This window comes from Pristiophorus japonicus, chromosome 16 (assembly GCF_044704955.1).
Source record: "Pristiophorus japonicus isolate sPriJap1 chromosome 16, sPriJap1.hap1, whole genome shotgun sequence".
Taxonomy (NCBI): Eukaryota; Metazoa; Chordata; class Chondrichthyes; family Pristiophoridae; genus Pristiophorus; species Pristiophorus japonicus.
The window spans coordinates 58,754,281-58,766,646 of record NC_091992.1 but is presented as its reverse complement, the minus strand read 5'-3'; the positions used below and the strand labels follow the sequence as shown (position 1 = coordinate 58,766,646).

General features: G+C 46.7%; 1 protein-coding gene across 1 annotated transcript in view; it reads right to left on the bottom strand.

Annotated features, from left to right (window-relative positions):
- styxl1 (serine/threonine/tyrosine interacting-like 1) overlaps positions 1 to 12,366 on the bottom strand; it is a 74,604-nt gene that overhangs the window by 61,931 nt on the left and 307 nt on the right. The window lies entirely within an intron of this gene.

The following is a 12,366-nucleotide window of genomic DNA, read 5'->3' as shown; positions in this document are numbered from 1 at the left end:
CAACATCGGGAACATTCTTCCTGCATCTAACCTGTCCAGTCCTGTCAGAATTTTATATGTTTTTATGAGATCCCCTCTCATCCTTCGAAACTCCAGTGAATACAGGCCCAGTCGATCCAGTCTCTCCTCATATGTCAGTCCTGTCATCCCGGGAATCAGTCTGGTGAACCTTCGCTGCACTCCCTCAATAGCAAGAACATCCTTCCTCAGATTAGGAGACCAAAACTGAACACAATATTCCAGGTGAGGCCTCACCAAGGCCCTGTACAATTGCAGTAAGACCTTCCTGCTCCTATACTCAAATCCCCCAGCTATAAAGGCCAACATACCATTTGCCTTCTTCACCACCTTCTGTACCTGCATGCCAACTTTCAATGACTGATGTACCATGACACCCAGGTCTCGTTGCACTTACTTTTTGTGGTATACATCAATGATCTAGATTTGAATATAGAGAGTATGATTAAAATGTTTGCCGATGACACTAAAATTGACTGTGGGGTTGATAATGAAGAGGGAAGTCATGGACTGTAGGAGGATATCAATCTACTGGTAAGGTGGGCAGAACAGTGACAAATGGAATTTAATTTGGAGTGGTGCACTTGGGGAGGGCTAATAAGGAAAGGGTATACACATTAAGCGATAGACCACTTAATAGTGTAGATGAACAAAGGGACCTTTAGAGTGCTTGTCCACAGATCCCTGAAAGTAGCAGGCCAGGTAGATAAGAAGGTATACGGAATGCTTGCCTTTATTGGCCGAGGCATAGAATACAAGAGCAGGGAGGTTATGCTTAAATTGTATAATACTCTGGTTAGGCCACAGCTGGAGTACTGCGTGCAGTTCTGGTCGCTGTATTATAGGAAGGACGTGATTGCACTAGAGAGGGTACAGAGGAGATTTACGAGGATGTTGCCAGGAGTGGAGAACCTTAAGCTATGAAGACAGATTGGATAGGCTGGGTTTGTTCTCATTGGAACAGAGGAGGCTGAGAGTATACCTCATTGAGGTGTATAACATTTTGAGGGGCCTGGATATAGTAGATAGCAAGGGCCTATTTCCCTTGGTGGAGGTGTCAGTTCCGAAGGGGCATAGTTTTAAGGTGGTTGGTGGAAGGTTTAAAGGGGATTTGAGGGGAAGCTTCTTCGCACAGAGGGTTGTGGAGGTCTGGAACTCACTGCCTTGAAGTGTGGTGGATGCAGAAACCCTCACCACATTTAAAAGGTGCTTGGACAGGCACGTGAAGTGCCATAACCTGCAGGGTTATGGACCTAGAGCTGGTAAGTGGGATTAGACTGGATAACCTCTTGGCTTGCGCAGATACAATGGTAAGTACTACAGGGAATCCAATACAGCCAGAGTGATCTGGACTACTAGTTTCAATCGCCTGGATGGGTCGGAGAGGAATTTTCCCAGATTTTATTTCCCCAATTGGCCTGGGTTTTTTATCTTTGCGTCTCCCAGGAGATCGCATTTCTCCGGTTGGGGTGGAGTGTAGAATGTTGCGGTGCAGGGGGTGTCGCATTTGTGTGGGGTGGACTGGTTGGGCCGGATGCTCTTTACCTTTCCGTCATTGTTCATAGGTTTATATATAACCTTCAGGGCTGCTGACCGAGGGCCATGTGGCTCGTTGTTGGCCGGCGTGAGCACGATGGGCCGAAATGGCCGCCTCCTGCGCTGTAGATTTCTATGTTTCAATAAGATCGCGTCTCGTTCTTCTAAACTCCAAAGAGTATAGGCCTAACCTGCTCATCCTTTCTTTATAAGTCAACCTCTTCATCTCAGGAATCAACCTAGTGTACCTTCTCTGAACTGCCTCCAATGCAAGTATATCCCACCTTAAATAAAGAGAGCAAAACTGTACACAGTACTCTAGGTGTGGCCTCACCAATAAGCCTGTACAGTTATAGCAGAACTTCCCTGCTTTTATACTCTTCCCCCTTTCAATAAAGGCCAACATTCATTTGCTTTCCTGATTACTTGCTGTACCTGCATACTAACTTTGTGTTTCATGTAGGAGTTAGATGTAGTCCTTACTACTAGGGAGATCAAGGGGTATGGCGAGAAAGCAGGAATGGAGTACTGAAGTTGCATGTTCAGCCATGAACTCATTGAATGGCGGTGCAGGCTTGAAGGGCCGAATGGCCTACTCCTGCACCTATTTTCTATGTTTCCCCTTTTCCTAATCTGTCGCCATTCAGATAATATTCTGCCTTTGTGTTTTTGCCACCAAAGTGGATAACTTCACATTTATCCACATTATACTGCATCTGCCATGCATTTGCCCACTCACCTAACCTGTCCAAGTCACCCTGCAGCCTCTTAGCATCCTCCTCACAGCTCACATTGCCACCCAGCTTAGTGTCATCTGCAAACTTGGAGATATTACACTCAATTCCTTCATCCAAATCATTGATGTATATTGTAAAGAGCGAGGGTCCCAGCACTGAGCCCTGCGGCACTCCACTAGTCACTGCCTCCCATCCGAAAAGGACCTGTTTATCCCGACTCTCTGCTTCCTGTCTGTCAACCAATTCTCTATCCATGCCAATACCATGTGCTTTGATTTTGCACACCAATCTCTTGTGTGGGACCTTGTCAAAGGCCTTTTGAAAGTCCAAATACACCACATCCACTGGTTCTCCCTTGTCCACTCTACTAGTTACATCCTCAAAAAATTCCAGAAGATTTGTCAAGCATGATTTCACTTTCATAAATCCATGCTGACTTGGACCGATCCTGTCACTGCTTTCCAAATGCGCTGCTATTTCATCCTTAATAATTGATTCCAACATTTTCCCCATTACTGATGTCAGGCTAACCGGTCTATAATTACCCGTTTTCTCTCTCCCTCCTTTTTTAAAAAGTGGTGTTACATTAGCTACCCTCCAGTACATTGGAACTGATCCAGAGTCGATAGTTCCTATGGAAAATGATCACCAATGCATTCACTATTTCTAGGACCACTTCCTTAAGTACTCTGGGATGCAGACAATCAGGCCCCGTGATTTATCGGCCTTCAATCCCATCAATTTCCCCAACACAATTTCCCGCCTAATTAGGATATCTTTCAATTCCTCCTTCTCACTAGACCCTTGGTCCCCGAGTACATCTGGAAGGTTATTTGTGTCTTCCTTCGTGAAGACAGAACCAAAGTATTTGTTCAATTGGTCTGCCATTTCTTTGTTCCCCATTATAAATTCACCCGAGTCTGACTGCAAGGGACCTACGTTTGTCTTCACTAATCTTTTTCTCTTCACATATCTATAGAAAGCTTTTGCAGTCAGTTTTTATGTTCCCGGCCAGCTTCCTCTCGTACTCTATTTTCTCTCTGTTAATTAAACCCTTTGTCCTCCTCTGCTGAATTCTAAATTTGCTGCTTTTTGTGGCCAATTTATATGCCTCTTCCTTGGATCTAACACTATCCTTAATTTCCCTTGTTAGCCACGGTTGAGCCAACTTCCCTGTTTTATTTTTACTCCAGACAGGGATGTACAATTGTTGACGTTTATCCATGTGATCTATAAATGTTTGCCATTGCCTATCCACCGTCAACCCTTTAAGTATCACTCGCCACGCTATTCTAGCCAATTCACTGTCAGGTAGATGCCAGTGTTATAGCTGTACTGGAACAGCTTGGCTAGAGGCGCAGCTAGTTCTGGAGCAGAAGTCTTCAGCACAACAGCCGGGATCTTTGAGGCCCTTAGCTTTCACTGTATCCAGTGCACTCAGCTGCTTCTTGATATCACATGGAGTGAATCGAATTGGCTGAAGAATGACTTGTGTGATGGTGGGGACCTCAGGAGGAGGCCGATATGGATCATCCACTCAGCACTTCTGACTGAAGATGCTTGCAAATGCTTCAGCTTTGTCCTTTGCACTTGCATGCTGGGCTCTGTCATCATCAAGGATGGGGATATTCATGGAGCCTCCTCCTTCCGTTAGTTATTTAATGGTCCACCACCATTCATGAATGGATGTGGCAGGACTGCAGAGCTTTGATCTGATCTGTTGATTGTGGGATCGCTTAGCTCTGTTTATAGCATTTTGCTTCCGCTGCTTAGCATCCACATCATCCTGTGTTGCAGCTTCCCCAAGTTGTGACCTCATTTTTAGGTGCGCCTGGTATTGCTCCTGGCATGCGCTTCTGCACTCTTCATTGAACCAGGCTTGGTACCCTGACTTGATGGTAATGGTAGAGTGAGAGATATGCCGGGCTGTGAGGTTACAGATTCTGGTGGAATACAATTCTGTTGCTGCTGATGGCCCACAGCGCCTCATGGATGCCCAATTTTGAGCTGCTGGATCTGTTCTGAATCTATCCCATTTCGCACGGTGGCCACACAACACGATGGAGGACAGAACTTCAACTCCACAATGACTGTACGGTGGTCACTGCTACATGGACAGATGCATCTGCGACAGGTAGACTGGTGAGGACGAGGTCAAGTAGGTTTTCCCCGTGTGTTAATTCTCTCACCATCTGTCGCAGGCCCAGTCTGGCAGCTATGTCCTCCAGGACTCGGCCAGCTCAGTTAGTAGTGGTGCTGCCGAGCCACTCTTGGTGATGGACATTGGAGTCCCCCACCCAGAATACATTCTGTGCCCTTGCTACCCTCAGTGCTTCTTCCAAGTGGTATTCAACATGGAGGAGCACTGATTCATCAGCTGAGGGAGGGCAGTAGGTGGTAATCAGCAGGAGGTTTCCTTGCCCATGCTTGACCTGAAGACAAAATACTTTATGGGGCCTGGAGCCAATGTTGAGGACTCCCAAGGCAACTCCCTCCTGACTGTATACCACTGTGCTGCCACCTCGGGTAGGTCTGTCCTGCCGGTGGGACAGGCAATACAGGGATGGTGATGGAGGAGACTGGGATATTGGCTGAAAGGTATAATTCTGTGAGTATGACTATGTCAGGCTGTTGCTTGACGAGTCTGTGTGACCGCTCTCCCAATTTTGGCACAAATCCCCAGATGTTAGTAAGGAGGACTTTGCAGGGTCGAGTGGGTTAGGTGTGCCGGTCACGTTCGAAGCCAGTGCCGAGGTCGATATTGGGTGGTCCTTCCGGTTTTATTCTTATTATTGTGTCTTGTAGCGGTTTGTTACAATTGAGTGGCTCGCTGGGCCAGAGGCAGTTAAGTGTTAACCACATTGCTGTGGGTCAGGAGTCACATTTAGGCCAGATCAGGTAAGGGCGGCAGATTTCCTTCCCTAAAGGACATTAGTGAACCAGATGAGTTTTTATGACAATCTAGTAATTTCATGGTCACCATCACAGACAGTAGCTTTTTATTCCAGATTTATTTAATTAACTGAACTTAAATTCCATAGCTGCCGGGTGGGATTTGAACTCTATCCCCGGATTATTGATCCAGGCCTCTGGATTACTGGTCCTGTAATTTAACCACTATTCTACTGTCCCGATAAACTTCTTGTCACGTTTTAGTTACACTTTTGAGTCAACTTTGTCCCATCAGAATCTCTTTGGTCCACATGTATAATGGAATCTACCTGTGAAAATATGTCACCCTGTAATTACACTCTACTGCCAGTGGCGGTGCTGTTTTGCATTCCCCTCAGCCAGCACTGAATCGAATCTTCGACATTTAGGCCAACTCTACGCCCTATCCCAAACTCCACCAGTTTTGCTATTTACAAATCAAAGTATTATGTAAAAATAAGTACAGATTTCTTACTTGGTACACTAATGTCCTTTAGGGAAGGAAATCTGATGCCCTCACCAAAACCCTCATCCATGCCTTCGTTACCTCCAGACTTGATTACTCCAACGCACTCCTGGCTGGCCTCCCACATTCTACCCTATATAAACTAGAGGTGATCCAAAATTCGGCAGCCCGTGTCCTAACTCGCACCAAGTCCTGCTCACCTATCACTCCTGTGCTCGCTGAAACATAGAAACATAGAAAATAGGTGGAGTAGGCCATTGGGTCCTTCGAGCCTGCACCGCCATTCAATGAGTTCATGGCTGAACATGCAACTTCAGTACCCCATTCCTGCTTTCTCGCGATACCCCTTGATCTCCCTAGTAGTAAGGACTATATCTAACTCCTTTTTGAATATATTTAGTGAATTGGCCTCAACAACTTTCTGTGGTAGAGAATTCCACAGGTTCACCACTGTCTGGGTGAAGAAGTTTCTCCTCATCTCGGTCCTAAATGGCTTCCCCATATCCTTAGGCTGTGACCCCTGGTTCTGGACCTCCCCAACATTGGGAACATTCTTCCTGCATCGAACCTGTCTAAACCCGTCAGAATTTTGAACGTTTCTATGAGATCCCGTCTCATTCTTCTGAACTCCAGTGAATACAAGCCCAGTCGATCCAGTCTTTCTTGATATGTCAGTCCCGCCATCCCAGGAATCAGTCTGGTGAACCTTCGCTGCACTCCCTCAATAGCAAGAATGTCCTTCTTCAAGTTAGGAGACCAAAACTGTACACAATACTCCAGGTGTGGCCTTACCAAGGCCCTGTACACCTCCCTGCTCCTGTACTCAAATGCCCTCGCTATGAAGGCCAACATGCCATTTGCCTGCTGTACCTGCATTCAACCTTCAATGACTGATGTACCATGACACCCAGGTCTCGTTGCACCTCCCCTTTTCCTAATCTGTCACCATTCAGATAATAGTCTGTCTCTCTGTTTTTACCACCAAAGTGGATAACCTCACATTTATCCACATTATACTTCATCTGCCATGCATTTGCCCACTCACCTAACCTATCCAAGTCACTCTGCAGCCTCATAGTATCCTCCTCGCAGCTCACAATGCCACCCAACTTAGTGTCATCTGCAAATTTGGAGATACTACATTTAATCCCCTCGTCTAAATCATTAATGTACAATGTAAACAGCTGGGGCCCCAGCACAGAACCTTGTGGTACCCCACTAGGCACTGCCTGCCATTCTGAAAAGTACCCATTTACTCCTACTCTTTGCTTCCTGTCTGCCAATCAGTTCTCAATCCATGTCAGCACACTACCCCCAATCCCATGTGCATTGACTTTGCACAGTAATCTCTTTTGTGGGACCTTGTCGAAAGCCTTCTGAATGTCCAAATTCTCCCTTGTCCACTCGACTGGAAACATCCTCAAAAAATTCTAGAAGATTTGTCAACCATGATTTCCCTTTCACAAATCCATCCGCTATTTCCAAGTCCACCTCCTTAAGTACTCTGAGATGCAGACCAGCAGACACTGGGGATTTATCAGCCTTCAATCCCATCAATTTCCCCAACACAATTTCCCGACTAATAAGGATTTCCCTCAGTTCCTCCTTCTTACTAGACCCTCTCACCCCTTTTATATCCGGAAGGTTGTTTGTGTCCTCCTTAGTGAATACTCAACCAAAGTACTTGTTCAATTGGTCTGCCATTTCTTTGTTCACCGTTATGACGTCCCCTGATTCTGACTGCAGGGGACCTACATTTGTCTTTACTAACCTTTTTCTCTTTATATATCTATAGAAGCTTTTGCAGTCCATCTTAATGTTCCCTGCAAGCTTCCTCTCGTACTCTATTTTCCCTGCCCTAATCAAACCCTTTGTCCTCCTCTGCTGAGTTCTAAATTTCTCTCAGTCCCAGGGTTCGCTGCTATTTCTGGCCAATTTGTATGCCACTTTCTTGGCTTTAATACTATCCCTGATTTCCTTTGATAGCCACGGTTGAGCCACCTTCCCTTTTTTACTTTTACGCCAGACAGGGATGTACAATTGTTGTAGTTCATCCATGCGGTCTCTAAATGTCTGCCATTGCCCATCCACTGTCAACCCCTTAAGTATCATTCGCCAATCTATCCTAGCCAATTCACGCCTCATACCTTCAAAGTTACCCTTCTTTAAGTTCTGGACCATGGTCTCTGAATTAACGGTTTCATTCTCCATCCTAATGTAGAATTCCACCATATTATGGTCACTCTTCCCCAAGGGGCCTCGCACAAAGAGATTGCTAATTAATCCTCTCTCATTACACAACACCCAGTCTAAGATGGCCTCCCCTCTAGTTGGTTCCTCGACATATTGGTCTAGAAAACCATCCCTTATGCACTCCAGGAAATCCTCCTCCACCGTATTGCTTCCAGTTTGGTTAGCCCAATCTATATGCATATTAAAGTCACCCATGATAACTGCTGCACCTTTATTGCATGCACCCTTAATTTCCTGTTTGATGCCCTCCCCAACATCACTACTACTGTTTGGAGATCTGTACACAACTCCCACTAACGTTTTTTGCCCTTTGGTGTTCTGCAGCTCTACCCATATAGGGCCCAAGTTTCCACAAGAAAAAAAACAGGCGCCCCTCCGAGCTGGGCGCCCGTTTTTCGCGCCTAAAACGGCGCCTAAAAAAATCCTCGGTATTCTCCACCTACTTACAGGTCCTCTGGCCCTCGGCGCAGCCAGCACGAGCTGTGGGGGGGAGGTGCGGAGCCAGGTCCCTGCACTGAAAACAGTGCCGGGACCTCTGCACATGCGCGCTACAGTCGGCACGCAAGTGCAGTAGCTCCAGGCGCCGAACTGTGTGGGAGGGGCCCGAAGCACGCAGCCCCTAGCCCTGGCTGAATGGCCTCACTGGGGCTGCATGAATAAGGCTCCTCCCACGGCCAACTACTGCTCCCCCCACCCCCCGCCACCCGCTCCCCCCTGCCTCCGGACCGGACCAGACCCGACACCCGCTCCCCCCTCCACCCCCCCTCCCACGCCGACCAGACCAGACCTGACACCCGCTCCCCCCCCCCGCCGACCAGACCCGATACCCGCTTCCCCCACCACCCCCCCCACCCCCCGCCGACCAGACCAGACCTCTCTCTCTCTCTCTCTCTCTCTCTCTCTCTCTCTCTCTCTCTCCCCCTCTCTCTCTCCCCCTCTCTCCCGGCGACACGAACGGCTTTTATTCAGGTTGAATTTATTTGTATAATATTTGTCGAAGTATAAATAAGAATTTATTGTCGAATTTAATGAGTTCCCTTCCCCCCCCCCACCTCGTTCTGGACGCCAAATTTGTAACCTGCGTCTGATTTTTTAATGTGTAGAACAGGTTTTTTCAGTTCTACAAAAATCTTCACTGGTTCCATTCTACTTTAGTTTGGAGTACATTTTCACTGTGGAAACTTTCAAATCAGGCGTCAGTGGCCGGACACGCCCCCTTTTGAAGAAAAAAATTCTGTTCTAAACTAGAACTGTAGAAAAAAAAATGTGGAGAATTGCGATTTCTAAAATAGTCCGTTCTCCACCAGTTGCTCCTAAAAATCAGGCGCGAATCATATGGAAACTTGGGCCCCTAGATTCAACATCATCTAAGCTAATGTCCTTCCTAACTATTGCATTAATCTCCTCTTTAACCAGCAATGCTACACCACTCTTTTTCCTTTTATTCTATCCTTCCTGAATGTTGAATACCCTTGGATGTTGAGTTCCCAGCCCTGATCATCCTGGAGCCACGTCTCTGTAATCCCAATCACATCATATCTGTTAACATCTATTTGCACAGTTAATTAATCCATCTTGTTACGGATACTCCTTGCATTAAGACACAAAGCCTTCAGGCTTGTTTTTTTTTTAACACCCTTTGTCCTTGTAGAATTATGATGTAGTGTGGCCCTTTTTGTTTCTTGCCTTTGTTAACTCGGCCTTCCACTATTGCTTTTTACCTTTCTACCATCTGTTTCTAACTCCATATTACTTCGCCCTGTCTTGCTGCATAGGTTCCCAGCCCCCTGCCATATTAGTTTAAACACTCCCGAACTGCATTAGCAAATGTTAACCCCAGGACATCAGTTCCAGTCCTGCCCAAGTGCAGACCGTCCCTTTTGTACAGGTCCCACTTCCCCCAGAACTGATTCCAATGTCCCAGGAATTTGAATCCCTCCCTCTTGCACCACTGCTCAAGCCACGTAAATATTCTAACTATCCTGCTCCCTCTACTCTGATTAGCACGTGGCAATGGTAGCAATCCAGAGATTACTACCTTTGAGGTCCTACTTTTTAATTTAGCTCCTAGCTCCCTAAATTCAGCTTGTAGGACCTCTTCCTGCTTCTTACCTATATCGTTGGTACCTACATGTACCACGACAACTGGCTGTTCACCCTCCCTCTCAATAAGGGAATTAAGGGCTACGGGGAGCGGGCGGGTAAGTGGAGCTGAGTCCACGGCCAGATCAGCCATGATCTTGTTGAATGGCGGAGCAGGCTCGAGGGGCTGGATGGCCTACTCCTGTTCCTAATTCTTATGTTCTTATGAGTGCTCTGCAGCCGCTCCGAGACATCTTGACCTTTGCACCAGGGAGGCAACATACCATTGGCTTCCGGTTAAGCAATGCCTCGATTTCAAAATTCTCATCCTTATTTTCAAATCCCTCCATGGCCTCGCCCCTCCCTATCTCCGTAATGTCCTCCAGCCCCACAATCCCTCGAGATGTCTGTGCTCCTCTAATTCTGCCCTCTTGAGCATCCCTGATTATAATCACTCAACCATTGGTGGCCGTGCCTTCTGTTGCCTAGGCCCCAAGCTCTGGAACTCCCTGCCTAAACCTCTCCGCCTCTCTACCTCTCTTTCCTCCTTCAAGACGCTGCTTAAAACATACCTCTTTCCTGCGCTAATTTCTATGTATGTGGCTCGGTGTCAAATTTTTAAATCTCGTAACACTCTTGTGAAGCGCCTTGGGACGTTTCACGATGTTAAAGGCGCTATATAAATACAAGTTGTTGTTGTTTAAAATGAGGACTGGATTCTATTTGCATGCCCTGGTCTAACTACTCCCCACTCTCTAACATTGCTTCAGCTAAAGATTACATTTGGTTTTGACTCGTGATGTATATTCAACTCGTTTTTGATATTTTATCCTCTTTCTTTTTTTTTCCCCCTAATAAGAACACTAGTAGCTTATCGAGAAAAAATCTATTTACCAACAGCAGGTCCAGTAGTTTTGTAAGGTAACTTATATTACCTAAGGCCATCAAAGAACAGAATACTGGGACTGGGAGGGAACGTGAACGGTAGAGGAAGTATACTGACCAACTTTTACAGCAGCAAATCATGCATCAAAAAACAACTTCGTAGCATCCCATTCTTCAAGTTAATGATGAAATTACCCAAGACCAATAGGTCAAGAAGGGCAAACTTCTGCAGTGTGTGGAGAATGCAAAAGAAGAGAGGGAAGAAATTTGGGAGGGGAAGAAAAGTAGTGGGCAAATGACCCTGGAAGCCTACATGAATAATTTGAGGAAACAAGGTAATTTTGGACCTATGGTTACCCAAGCTCTCCACCACTGGGGATGTTCCTCATGTTCTGGATCTGTAGTAAAATAATGAGATTGATTGTTGTCATTCGTCAACAACTCCATTATCATTGTCATCATCATCATCATAGGTGGTCCCTCGAAACAAGGATGACTTGCTTCCATGCCAAAAAAGGATGAGTTCACAGGTATTTCAATGAAGGACCTAATATTCCAGATCCCGAACTACATCCCGAAGGGTGGAAGATGCCTGTGCGTGGATTTTTTTTAACGTGTGGAGGCCGTTGCACACCAGCCACCACATGGGCTTGACAGAGCTAGGCCTTGGTCCAGTGGCAAGGGTTATCCAAGACGACTGGAAACCTGCTCTGCTGCACGGACCTAGTGCGCACACATATCGCAGTCTGGGCTGGCCCGTGTTGCCCCTGGCCCTGAACTCACGCCTCTCCTGGGCCCCAATCACATCCCTCCACAGTCTCTCGCCGCACCTGCCGTATCTGCCCACGTTCCTGGACCCTGATGACGTCACTCTTCGCTGCCATGGCATGCCTCCACGGTGCTCCCAGACCGCCGCACCTCCACTCCCCCCATGGCCTCGACCTGCTGCTGGTGTTCTCACGCAGGTCAGGGCCTTCAAGCTGGAGGCCCCAATTATCATTGTATCAGGTGAATGAAGGCGAACTAGATGATCCTGGGTCTTTTTTTTCGTCCAGCAATTCCTATGTTCCAATGAAGCAAGTACCAATATCTGGTATGTTGAATAACATTTTGGTAGTGTAATCATGCTCTAGTGCTCACATTCTCTCGTTAACATACATTGACTCCCAGTTAAGCAACGCCTCAATTTTAAAACCCTCCCTATCTCTGTAACCTCCTCCAACCCTACAACCCTCAGAGATATCTGCATTCCTCTAATTCTGGCCTCTTGAGCCTTCTCGAATTTAATCGCTCAACTATTGATGGCCGTGCCTTCAGCTGCCACGGTCCTAATCTCTGGAAATCCCTCCCGAAACCTCTCCTCTCTATCTCTCTCTCCTCCTTTAAGTCAGTCCTAAAAACCTATCTCTTTGACCGAGTTTTTGGTCATCTGCCCTAACAGTATATGGCTTAGTGTTT